Source organism: Pinus tabuliformis, chromosome 2_1, assembly GCF_031772625.1.
Source record: "Pinus tabuliformis cultivar Carrire ecotype Pingquan chromosome 2_1, CPIR1, whole genome shotgun sequence".
Lineage (NCBI taxonomy): Eukaryota > Viridiplantae > Streptophyta > Pinopsida > Pinales > Pinaceae > Pinus > Pinus tabuliformis.
Genome location: NC_142299.1, coordinates 424883205 through 424897545, shown reverse-complemented (window position 1 = coordinate 424897545; position 14341 = coordinate 424883205). Strand labels below are relative to the sequence as shown.

The 14341-nt window shown below is 38.2% G+C and overlaps 1 pseudogene; it reads right to left on the bottom strand.

Annotated features, from left to right (window-relative positions):
• Positions 1-1539: 1539 nt before the first annotated feature.
• On the bottom strand, positions 1540-3120 carry LOC149200716 (F-box protein At1g10780-like; annotated as a pseudogene).
• Between the last annotated feature and the right edge of the window lie 11221 nt (positions 3121-14341).

Below are 14341 nucleotides of genomic sequence, written 5' to 3'. Positions count from 1 at the left end.
AATTTGACATGTATAAGCTCAAGTAAAGTAGAGAAACACTTAGCCATCTCAAGTTGTGATAATGTACTATATATTGAATCTATAATTAAATTACTTTTTAAGTTCAAACGGTGAAAATTCTTGATTTCTAAAATCAACTTTAGTACATTAAAGGTTAGGTTCTAAAAAGTGATCAATTGAAATTCCTTACCTATAAGATCTCTATCATAGTTTATCATTTAATATAATTGATAATTATTAGGTGAACAATGGATAGATGTGTAAAAGAGGGTATTGTAAACCATATACTTCTCTAACTAAATGTTACACCTATATACTCTGAAGCAGAAATATTGCACCTGTTGATTATTAACGGAATGGTCAATAGACATGTAAAGGATGACCATTTGAGAGTGCATTGTAAATAATATTTTGGGCTAAAGACCAGCTAAAAGCTACATCAAAACTCTGAAAGAACAAATATATAAAAATATGATCATTTAATGATATGCAATGTTCATATGTACTATGAGAGTTTGCAATGTTTTTTAGGTTTATCACCATCAAAATTCAATATGGTTCAATTTTTTAGGTTTAAGACCTTCACAATTCAATATGGTTCAAACTAAAAATCTAGTAAAACACGTAAGGAAAGTGGGTTAAATTAAGGGATATGTATTTAGTATAAAGATTTGTAATTACTATGGATATCAAATAGAGAAGATCCATAAAGCATAGCACCCCAAACTGCTTAAAACAAATGATCAAGCATATTTTCCAGTAGGTCAAAACCATCCCAAAAAAGTTATAAAGCAATAAATTTTGTAAATATGTCTCGCATAAATCAAGGACACGATCCATGAAATTATACAACAATTTTTTTCAATAAAACAGCTAATCATTCCAAAACCTACCATTTCTAGGTTTATGATCATGAAATAATAAAAGCAGTGGAAAGATCATATGCAATAAGGATAGCATCTGTGATACATATACTGTGATTATAGGCAAAAATAGTATCTCCTCCAAATATGTTTCTATAGAATATTTTCCAAATAGCAGTGATTCTGCCTCCAACAGAAATCCATCTAATGGTGATCAAACCATTTACAAAGGTGCTCTCTTTATAACTCTATAGAAGATAGAAACTAAAAATGAAACCTAAACATCGTTTCTTGATATCCCGAAGCTCTATATCAAAGAGAAGGAAAAATGACACCTTAGAAGTGCCAAAATGTACAACTTTTGTATATTACCATATCCATCTCAAACTCAAACATGACAATCAAACAGATAATTATAAGAGCACAATAACTCTACTTAAAAAATAAAAGTAAATAAGATGCAACTCAAGTCAGATTCTTAAAGAATTTCCAATTTGAGATTTACATAGTTATAGAGAACATCAGTTGTATTTCCCAAAAATAAGGTAGGCACCTTAATCTTTGATGCCCCAAGTACAAATATCATAACTCTTTAAACCATAGGATTGTGTTGCTTCCAGAACCACCCATAAGAGGTAAGCCAGCAAAGCATCAAGCATCGAAACCCTGAATTGATTTACTTAATTGTGACAACCTGATTCCTAAGCTTGAACCTCATAATCTTCTCAAAGAATTTGTCTGTAGTTTCTTAGCAGTTCTTCATTTGGGAAATTCATATAATCAATTCTTTTAATTTTTGGTTGTATTTGACTAAGGACATTAATGTCATCATTTTTTGTTCATCATTCAAAGGTGACCTCACTATAACCAAAATCTTTTCTAGGCAAGGTATGGTGAACAAGGGGTCCAACTACAAGATAAAAAATACAACTTTAAAAGAAAAAAATAATACAAATCTTTCATTGAGATTTCCATTTTTCCAACAAAAACACTAACCAAAAAATAAAATGCAAAGATAGCAACCAACATCCCAAACAATATTTTATAATTTAGAGATGAACAAGCTTTCTTGTGCCAAGTTGTTTCTTTGTGAAAGTGCAACAGATATGGCACGATGTACTTCAAAATTGATTAATCTTGGATGGCTATTGAAAAAATCAACAGAGTCCATCTTAGGAAAGGGTTGCAGTCTTTCTGCATCTCCGCTAAACTCAATTTTCATTACCAAATGCTTCACATCAGTTCCAAATTGCAAAACTGTGTTTATGGCATCCCAATACCACTACAGTCCCTAAATGGATAGATGCTCTAAAATTCAACCTTATTTACTTTCCTAGGAAATAAAACAATTTGAAATATTACCAAAACAAAATAAGACAGAAATCAGAATAAAAGTATGCATTTAAAAGAAAATGAAATGAAATAGAAGAGCCAAAAGCAAATATGTAAGAGCATCTTAAAACATAATTTGTAAACCAGCATTGTTTTCTATTGAAAGCCACCTTAGGGAGTGAATTCCCTTTATACGAATCAACGCAGCTCCTTGTACATCAAAGGATTGAAGTTTGGGAGCAATTATGTTGACAGAGCAATCACCTATACCATAAAAATCCAATCTGCACTACTCTAGAAGTTGCAAATCAATGATCACCACTTTGACACCATCATAGCCTAGCAAAGTCAAACACATTAGCATCAGACACACATGAATGATGTTGGATAATGAAAAATCACGTGTATGAATACCAACAACTTCCAATGTATGAAGGATCATGAAAGGGCTCCAATTTGGTGCTTGTGATAGATGAACACCCATAACTTAAGGCTTTCAAGATGAGGCAAGGAACAAATGTAATCAAGCTTAGTGGGAAAATTAGGTACAGGACCTTTTACTACAAGATTATTGAGTCGAAGTTCCAAGTTCTTCAATGAATTGCATGTGTGTGACAACCAAGCTCGTAAGCTATTCCCAGAAAAATGGAAATAAACAATTAGCCCTTCCAATGCAGACGTTGAAAATACCATGCGGCTTACAACAACATCTGACTCAGTCAATCCCTCATCACAAACATTTCTTGAAAAATAAAGGCTCTGAATGTTTCTCATTTCCTCTCTCCATTTTTTACTAACACAACAACACATGGCCACATCTCTGACATTCTTAACAAATGAGAGCATGTGTTGCACTACTGCATAATGGAAACACATCCATAATCTCCCTCAAAGAATCATCATCAATATCCATGGTGTTAGCCATTGCAAAGGTTGTTTTGTCTTCACAAACACCTATTAGGAATTTGACCATAACCCAACAATGTCAACCTCCTAAAAACCAGTCCTTGGATATATAAATTGTATTGCTCTCTCCTCCTTCAATCATATATATGAAGAATTTCAATAGGAAACCTAAATGAAATCTCAAAAGCCCAAAAGGGCATAGACTGTAGCTCGAAGACTAATAAGATCACAAACTCCATAGAATACATTAAGACTCAGATCATCAACGTACGAGGAAAGTTCAACAAATTCTATGAACCTTTTTTGAGGCAATACCTGATTTCAGAGACAAAAATACTTAAAATTAGAAAACCACATAAAACCCATCAAAATTGAAACCTGAAACCAATGAAAATAAACCTAGATCATTTAATGCAAAGGAAAAACCACTGATGCAGAGGATTTTCACACTGCAATACATACACTGACCTGCGATTTCGCCCATAAACATATTTGAGCATTTTGAACAAATAATGCAATGGTGAGATTGAACAAAAAATGTTTTCAAAAAACGAACAGATGCAATAGATCCTTACTTACCTAGAAGATATTGAAACAGTGAAGGAGCCATGGTGGGTCTTCTAGTAATATTTGTGTGGGCCGTCTCTCCTCTTACATTTTGCTTTTGCAGGTACCTACGATGATTTTAAAAACATTTCTTCTATGCCCTCCTAGTGGTTGGGCACGTCTAGATATAGAGACTCTGAATTCAAACGATTAAATTTGAAAGACAATGACACGGTCAATTCTGTTGGATATTTAGAGTTCAAGCCCTGCACAGGGAGGTTGACGAGTTTTGGAGAAGCAGGGAGGTAGGGAGGTCGACGAGCTTTGGTGCAGTGGGAGGGTGAGGAGTTCTAGCGTGGCCTGGGTTTGTGTCTGGTTTGGAATTCAAGTCACCCACCCACCATCTTCATTGCATTAATGACGGAGTAGGGTCACCTAGCTGGATGAAGGATGTGACCAATCGAATCCGAAAGATTTTGATTCTCACAGATTCTAACAGTCAAATCAGAAACGAAACACCTCGAAAAAATGCCAACCAAAACCGAAATATTTTCCAAACAAGAATTGAATCTAGGCAATTCCTCTGCCTTAAATATTAATTGCCTTATCCAACTCACTTAGAGACTTGAAGAGAACGCACATTTACTCTTATCCCTAATTTTTCCAACTCACTTAAAGATCCGAAGAGTCCGCACATTTATCTTTCGCAGTTTCAAAGTTTTCAAGTTTACTCAGGGCATCTGTGATCATTTCAATCAAATTTGGGTACCCCAAAGAGAGAATGTGTTATACAAATTTGGGTACCCCAAAGAGATAGTTATGGATCAAGGAGCTCAATTCACATCACATTTTATCGAGAATCTATTAAGGTAGCATCATATCAAACACAAAAAATCTACTTCCTATCACCCTCAGGAAAATTGAAAAGTAGAGGTTACAAATAGGGCGTTAGAGGGCATCCTCACCAAGGTTGTGAGTAGTAGCGGGAGGGATTGGGCAGAAAGATTAGTGGAGGCCACTTGGGCCTATAACACATCTTGGAAAACAACTACTAGTTTTACTGCATATGATCTGGTTTATGGAAAGAAAGATTTGATCTCTATTGAGTTTGAATATAATACTTTGAGAATGGCAGTCCAATTGGACTTTGATGTCATCAAAGCATGGTAGGAGAGGCTTCTCTAGTTAAATGGCTTGGATGAGTTCAAAATGTAGGCCCTTCTACACATTGAAGTTATACAATTGCAAAGGAAGGTCTGGCATGATAGGCATATCAAGGACAAATTTTTTCAAGAAGGGGATTGGGCCTTACTATATGACTCTAGGTTCAAGGATTTCAAAGGAAAATTTATGGCAAGATGGTTAGGCCCATACCTAATAGAGAAATTTCATGACAATGGAGCATAGAGAAATTTCATGACAATGGAGCTGTTCAAATCAGGATCATTGACGAAGAAGGGATTCCCTTGCTTTCCAATGGCTATAGGTTGAAGGTATACATAAAACATATGTCTACGGAAGAATTTATCAGCACCATTAGCAGAGAGGTTAATGTGATTGGAAGTGTCATAGCTTCTAGTTCACAAAATTTCTATGTACTGTTCTGAAAAAAATAAATAAATAAAATAAATAAATAAATAAATAAATTAAATTAAATTAAATAAACAAATAAATAAATTATATATATATATATATATATATATATATATATATATATATATATATATATATATATATATATATATATATATATATATATATATAGATATAGATATAGATATAGATATAGATATAGATATAGATATAGATATAGATATAGATATAGATATAGATAAAATAAAAGTCTTGGATGACAACCTTTATGAGGCATCTTAGGAACTCATGGGTTGAAAACCTCTCTATGGCAACCCAGGAGTAAACAAAAAGAAGAAAAATAAAGATCCCTAGGTGAAAACCTCTCTTAAACCCATTATTGCACTTTGGCCCATGGAAATGCGATTGTGCATCACTTTTTGCACCATCTTAATGGACCTCATAGGATTTCTCACAAAAGCGCATATAATGCAGGAAACCCCTCACACATGTGGAAAAATATATAGAATGGCATCCCTATATCATTTTACATTGAATTTTTATGCTCTGATTTCTTAGTGGCATTGCACAAGAAGACACAACTTGTCATGATATATTACATGAAAAAACTAGTTTATGGGTTTGGTGGAAAGTGTGCTTGAACATTTGTAAATCTCATCTTATTATCCAAGGCTTGGTCATTACCTTCTCGCATAGCCATTAGACTCCCATCACCCTTGAGCCCTCATTTATTGAAGAATTTTCTAGATGATTTATCTACAAGATCCTTCGAGAGCCATTTAGCTTGATGCCTTAGTCATCTAACCTCTAAGATTTACCAAGGAAGCCTCCCCTGTGAGAATAACATCCAATCACAAAATAGCAAGAGAGACATCACTGAGGTGACAATGGTGGCTAATCTATTTATTGTTATAAGAGATAAGTTTTCTAATGAGTCTTTTCACTAGGCTCGCTAGATTTTGCAATAACAAGTACTTTCCTAAGCACCCCCATATTATCCTCCCTAAGTTCATTATAAATGAATTATTATTGTCTTCAAGGCCAATATTTACTTTTATGTTCACTATCTCCTTTTTCACCTTTTGAATCTCAAATGTTTCATCCAAGTAGTTTCATGAATATGACAATGAAAAGTGATAAAATTGTGATTTTGAATTGTACTTATGCAATTTACATTGATTCAAACCCTACTTGTTTTCCATTTTCGTTTTAGATGACTCTAATACTTAGGTTGTTAAGATAATTCATTTATCACCAAATTTAATTTTAAATGTTGTTTCAAAATTATTCTAACTAGTAGTAAACCGAACTAAAAACTTAAAATACCTAATAGTAGGCTTACTTTCAAAATTATATAAAAATAAGTTGAAAACCACATCATATTGTGCATTCATGAACATAAGAAATATAAAATTCATGGTAGTTAAATTTGAACAACAAAATATGTACATGTTTGGTGAAGTCATGAAGTTGACTTAACAAGGCTAAAGAGTCTCATGTTAGGCTATGAGGTTGGTTATAATTTAGAATGATAAAAAAATAGCCAAACATTGTTGATGCTCTATTGTACGTTTGAATTTAAAGACATAAAAAGAAAATAAGGAGAAGGAGATATATGACAGGATTTCAAGGATTTCTTCAAAAACATATGCAACCAAATCAATTAAGGTCTTTAGTGTAGACTTCTTCAATCATATTTGCATCCATATAGGCCCTACTATATCAAATAAAATCATGTGCAATCAATAATTCACCAATTTGACATGTATAAGGTCAAGTGTTGAAAATAGCAACAAGAAATGCTAAATATAGAAGTGCTAAATTTAGTACTGCTATTAATATCACTTCGGGATACCTTCCTATTTTAGTCAGTCCCTAAACTAAAATAGAGAAGTAAAATTCGAATTTGATCTTAGCAGTTGCTTGTAAAATAATTAATTAATTCACCATGAGTTAATTAGTTGTGGAAAATCAAACATGAAGTCTATGTGAGGACATGCAACAGTTTCTCCATTGATTGAGGAATTTATCCATCAGTTAAAGAGATAAGGATGAGTTGTAATTAGTTGGCTTAGTTAACTGAGTCAAGTCTAGTTAGATTAGTTCAAATAGTTTGTTGAACTAATTGTGAGTTCAGTTAGTTAATGCATGCATGCATGTAACTGCTGCACTTCAGATAACTGAATATTCTCTCATAAATAACTCATGCATGTCAGTTCAATCAGAGACCCAGTTGAGATCAGGTGATGGGACAGTGTACTATCAGTTGCAGGAATATTCCTTAGAGGATATCTCTTGCACGCAGTGTTATAGACATTGTTGTGCCTCGCGTCAAGGAGCATGGAATGTCGATAATTACAGGGATCCTCAGTCCCTAAACATGTTGTTCTTACCCCTAAAAGAACAAGGTCATCAACCAACAGCACTTCCAATCAGTTCTCCACCTGAAAACACTTCAAAACAGGCTTATTTTGGATCATGTCAGCTGCTCCACTGAGCTTCTGCGCTGGAATGCAACTGTTGCTCCTTGTACCTGCGCTGGAAGTCAAGATTAATGAAGGCTACCTGCGCTGGGCGAGATTGGCCAAGTGGCACAGTCATCCTGCAAGGTGTCAAATGCCTAGGAAGCTTCCAAACTGACACTTGGTTCATGAGATTCGCCCTGTGATGAGTAAGAGGTACTTGATCACCATGTGTAAGCAAGGATCTCCAAGTGGACACAGGAACTGAAGATTAACTGAAGAGGGAGAGGACACTAGTCAGCGCTTTGCCAGCCTCAAGCTGACTCATCCTTTCCTCTTCTCTCCTATATATAGAGCTCTTCTATGAGGTCTAAGGAGGCTGGAATTTTGTATAAGCAAGGAGGTGCTGTTGGTTTGCAGTCAGAGCTATTGGGTGATTGTTTTACTAGAGGTGAAGAGGAGAGTTCTTGCTGCTGGGGAGGTGCTGCTGGATTGGAGCCATCATCATTGGTTGTAACTTCCTCGGAACCCTGTTACTTTCTATCAATAAAGTTTGCATGTTCTCCTATATACTTGTCTTACATAGATGTTTTGTGTTTACATGTATATTTGATGCACCCTAATCCATGCTTCAGTTATGAGTACATGTATCTTGTAGTTTGCTCTCTTGTTTTGTGCAGGATCTGTGTGTAGCTGGATCGGCTAGGAGAGCAAGGAGCTGGGAACGAGATACAAAGAGAGAAGGACAAGGATCGACTAAGCGAAAGACACCAGGTTGGTTGACCTTCTTTTCATTCTCTCTGTATTTTCATAAAGTGGAACATGAAAACTTTACCTTCAGTTGTTGCTAAAGACTGTCACCTTTAGAGTAGGGTTAGTGTCATCCGCATCGGATACTTTTCCCCACAACAAACTGGCGACTCCACTGGGGAGCCTAGTATCTTGTTGGTGTTTGTAGTATTTTGCTATTCATTTCTTGAAGAAAAGAGTACCAAATCGAAAAGCGTTTGACTATATCAAAAGCGAAGTAGAGGGTCTGTGACTCTTGCTCCTTTGCTGAGCAGATTCAAGATTTAAAGAGCTAATCTACAAAAGAATCTTTACTCTTTGTGATAGATCTTCATCCTCTTGATCATCCCTTAGCCTGTACTTGACCTATAGCTTTTTATTTTAGCAAAAACAGCGCATTTTTGAGCTTTTTATGACCCGGAATTCTTTGCAGACGTAACTCTCGTGTGTCAGTGCAGGCTGTCCACAGGCAGTCTGCATTACAGCGCAGGTACTCCCTTCAGGAACTACGCTGAGAGTGAAACTGGCAGACTAGCACCTGCGCTGGTCCAGTTAGCCTTAGTCTAGCTCAGCTTTCCCTTTGTGTCTTGGCCCTGTTTTCACTGTTTTTCTTGCTGATTGCTTGCTGGTCATTGTACTTGCTGTAGACCACTTCTCCTTGACATTATTCCGCCTCAGTTGTGTGATGAAACTGTGAATGTTCTTTCAGTATTTCTTGTTTCAGTTCCAGTTTCCCATTGTGAAAAGCGAACCAGTATAGCTGTGACCTCTTAGATCCTGAACTGTAAAAGTGTCTTTGTGATCTTATGAGCTAGTTTTATTACTGTTCATGGCTGTTTGAGTTTGTTTGCTTTTCACTTTATGGTTTGAATCTATACATTTCCTGTATTTTAAACAAGTCTATCATAAGGTGTCTTTTTGATTGTGGACAAGCTTGTTTATTTTTACTTGAAAGTTGATTCAAAAATCATACAACAGTTTCCTTTTGTTAGCATCAACATTAAGGATAACGAAAAGAAATACATGCATTGTGCATTTTGCATTTGACTGTATGCTTGATGATTTAGGAAAATGTGCATTTTAGTGTGTGTTCTTTGATCTGTGGAAAAAGTTGTGTCTTTCTCTTTCCTCAAGTAGATTAAGGTTTTCAAAGTTGAAAGATTGAAAAGATTTGCTTCTCATTCTTAGATTGCATATAGGAAGTTGTATATATACATCTCGTGGCGAACCTGAAAGGCAAACTGTTAAGAAAGATCAACATTAAAATAAACTCAATTTACATAACAACGCTTTGGAATTTAACGCAAACATCTAGAGGTCTAGGTAGAGACGTGTTCCGGCGTCGTTAAACATAGTGACTGTCGATCTCTACGAAGGTGGGTGATTCCTCCTAAGAGTCGGTGGCACTAACACGGACTTGAGCTCCCGCGTACCGTCGAGTATATTGGGAGACCCCTATAGGCTTTTATCCTTTATCCTTAGGAAACTGTGTCGGCCGCCCTACTGATCGCGATGCAGTGAACACAGCATTCACGAAGATCGACCAACCGTACCGTAAAACATATTCTGTGGTTTCGCGAAAAGTTTGGCACACCCTCTGCCTAGATCTCCAGAGCAGTTTCTTTTGGCCTTTTTCAAACTCTATAACTGAAAAAGTCCAACCGAGCATTTGTCACTTCGGGCTCGTTAATACATCGAAGGCGACTAGAGTCATCTTTAGCTTTTTCTCGACTCTTAAAACATGAAAAAGCAAGTTTGTGTCTAAAAGCGTCGTAAATAAAATTTATTTTAAAGCGGAACATAATCACCTATTTTTCCCACGTTGATCTTTCAGTTGAAAAGTATGGAGCCCACCAACCGAGGAAGTAACCTTGGCGGAAGTCCAAATCCCTTCTCCTCTTGGGGAGATGTTGGTGCGCCTCATATGGCTACATTGTTGCTTCCAGGATTGACAATTGGCCTCCCTGTCTGGCTCTTTTCAACTAATGTAGTCCAAATCGCCACTAATCCTGAGCAGTCGAATCAACAGTCAGAACAATCTAGAACTACCCACCAGCCTTCCACTTCTTATGATACTTCCTCTGATCCTTCATCTTCGCAAGGTAGAGCCGGCAAAAGTCAGCCTCCCAAGGAGAAGAAGGAAAAGAAGAAGAGAGGAAAGAAGCAGAAGGAGCCTCTGGCGAAGGCGACTGGGGGCAAGCAGAAGAAAACTGACAAAAACCCACACACTGCACCGACCGGGCCTAAATCGCCATGTGTCATTTGCAAAGGGATCCATTTCCATCGTGATTGTCCTTGTATTCCCCGGATACTAAAGGACTGGTCCCCAAGGTTGCACAATCCGGTAGCATCAACCTCTGGTTGTCAAGTTGATTGCATTCCGTCAACTAGCGAGAGTGAAGGACGAAGAAGGGGACCAAGATCACCCTGTCTATTGTGTGAAGGTAATCATGCCATCCACAAATGTCCATTCTTAGATGAGGCCAAGAGAGTTTTGGAAGATCGCCCGGTGTCACCGTTGCGACTTCCGCCTGGATATCAAAAACTCGCGCCTAATCCCTCGATAGTTGTAAATCCAGTTGACCCTCTCAAGTGGTCAGCTGAAGTGTCGGTCATTGACAATGAACCTACCGAATCCAGACCAGACGAAAGTCTAAAGGTCGAAACGGCAGTTGACCCGGTTCTTCCTTCAGAGGTTCTATCGTCTAATGACTCTGTCATTGAAGACCCGTCTTCAAATGACACAGTCGCTGAAGAGTCATCTTCATGCGACACCCTAGCTGAAGAGAATAAGGATGACACCATCCAGGTTCTCTATATCAGCGCCGACTCTGATGAGCGTCAGGGTAATGCGCCCATTCCTTTATCGTAGGAAGGAACAACATTAGGGTCATATCCGGCCGTATATTCGGTCCCACCACCAAGCAACCTGGTTGTATCCTTTGATTGGAATCAACTAGGCAGGCCCCGGTTACCAGCCAGTATACCATTCAGAATCATTGTCCAGATCTATAGAATGATTATGGCTGGTACTATCATTGATGAAGGGGCGTCTGTGAGTATCCTTTCCTCTATTGCTTGGAAAGCACTGGGTTCCCCAGCGCTTTTACCTGAGTTGAGAAATCTCTCAGGTTTTGATAAAGGAACCAGTCGACCATTAGGAATCCTCCCCAATGTACCTGTTACATTGAAAGGGAAGACTGTCGAGATGAACTTGTTGGTCGTTCAAGGACCCTTGGATTATAACCTACTCCTTGGACGTGACTATATTTATTGCATGGGAGCGATAGTCTCCTCACTCTTTAGAGTAATGTGTTTTCCACACGAAGGAAGGATGGTCAAGCTCGTAGACCAACTTTCATTTCCGGGATCTCGCATCGCAAATAGTCAAATACCAATCCTAAATGGTCTATTCACTCAAGATACGCCTCCACCCCCGGTCCTACTTCCCGATGAGTGCGAGTGATTCGGAAAGAAAGACTAGGACCCAGGGGGCATGCACCCTGGTCTGCTTCGGGCAGAAGAAACTCCGGGTATAAGGAAGAATTTCCGCAGAAGAATATGACTGGTCCGTACCCCGTCCGTAGGAAGTGGGGTTGTTCTGGAATAATAATCTTTTGTTAAAGTTATGTGTCTGGGAATCATTCACCTTTGTCTAAAAAAGTGGGCAATGCCCGAGTAGGAATTCCCTTATTGCAACAAGTAGTCAACATCTTTGAATTCAAGCCTCGCCCATCGAAACATGTGTTTTGAAGGATAAGCAGGGGCAGCCTACAAAGAAGGGGACCGTATTGTTGTGACAGAGGGTAACCATCTTTGGACAACCCAATGATAGACACCGCCGAAGAAAGAGATTGATTTGCGGCAGCGAATAGAACCCTCTTCGGATAATAAGAAAGAGGCAAGCCTCCCTCAATAATACCAATGTTTTGTCTTTGAGTAGTGTTCTTCTATTGTCACAAATAGCTGTTTGTTAAAAGTGAGCCGGCGGGAAGCCTGAGTACTGCGTAAGACCCCTTAAAATAACGAGAAGACAAGTATCGTTAGCATTAGATTGGCAAGATGACAAGTAACTGTGAACACCCAAAGAAAAACAAAGGTAGGGGAGAGGAGGGGCAGCCTCGAAATTCTATCCTATACCTGGGGGCATGCGATCCTTTTGGAATGCAAGCAAGGGACGACTATTTATTTTTTAAATTTTTAGGTCCTCCCTTTAAACCTGTAGGTCTAACCCGTTAAACTCGTAGGATTAGCCGTTTCCAAACTTGCATAAAGAAAGCCTGTGGGGCAAAAGTAAAATTTGCCAAAATTAGAGCATAGCTGGAGTAAGGCATAAGCTCTATAAAAATTGGTCCTTACGAGAGGCATTCTTCATATGACTGGTATATCGAGCAGTTTTAGCATATAGTTCATGCTCGTTAAAAAATAAACGCAAATCCGAGCAGTTTTAGGCCTGAATCTATGCTCGTTAAAAAATAGAAAAGTGTGAGCAAAAGTTTCCCCCAGAGTTCAAGCTCATGGAAAAAATGAACCGGTAAATAACCTTTTGAGATCGTAAATTCATCAGCCATAAGAGCCTTGATCGTGTTGTCATCCATCACCTCCACCGTTCATTTGGCCGATCATTCACTTCCATTTGTGTGTTTACCTCTTTTGAGAAACAGCTGCGAAGAGTGATTTTACCTAGCCATCCTTGTGACACTGCCGTGATTGGAAAATTCCAACCTGTACCTGGAATCTGTAGCTATCCCTGTTTATCACTCGTTCCTCAAAAGACGAGTCTTCTTTCAGCTCTTTTCACTGACTCGTAAAATATGAAAAGTTTGCCGAGTTTTGGCCTTCCAGCTCGTTAAAGTACTGGAACGCTATCCCTCCTCTAAATTTTAATCTTTTTGGACTTGAGGGATTATTGCACAAAAGGATCGAGCGCTTGTCTAGTTCGGCTCGTTAAAAGTACCGAACAGCCATCCCTTCTGTATTGTTTTATACTTTTTTGGACTTAAGGGATATGCTGACGAAAAAGGAATTATGGAGTTAACTTTCTGTACCTTTTCAGACTCTCTAAAAATGAAAAGGACCGAGTTTTCTTTGTCGTTAGACTCGTTAAAATGATTAAGTAGCGACAAACTTGTCTTTAGACGAGAACGAGTTTCCCTATCGCTAGGCTCGTTAAATCTTAGCGATGGGCTTGCCCGAAGGGCAGGTTATAGAACAAGCATATGTTATCCTCCTCAAGCTTGACAAAAATAAAGAGGTACTGGTCAGAAATGACTGGGGAAAAATTGGGAGAACATCAAAGTTTAAAGGTAGCAAGTCACTCTTGAACATGACACTTTTCCTCCGTACCACATCGGGTTGGGTTGTTTCATTCACCGGTCTCATCACCATGGTCCTCGCCACACCATCCATTTGGGGTAATGCTACCGATCCATCGCATCAGTGTCGTTATATGTTCAAGAGGGGTCATTCTGAAAGTGTCAACCGTGTCCCATCCACTACCATACATTATCCTTCATCCATTTCATGATCGCCACCCTGAATCATATGTCACAGTTTGTTTCCACCTCCACTAAATCATTAGCTCCGTTCCGTGTCATTGATGTGGGATTCATTAAGGCCCTCCTTTGACGGATCGCTTCTTGTCGACTTCAGCTCATTATCCAAGAAGTTGATCTAGGAACACCCCCATCAGTACTTTGAAGCTTGCATGCCTCAATGGCAAGTTTCTCACTTCCGGCGACAGGTATACATCAATGACCTTTGACCAGAAGATTTTGCGTGGCGTTCGACGCCAAGTCCTTTATTCACGCCACGTGAATTGTACTGCAGTACCTTGAGGGTCATCGTCAT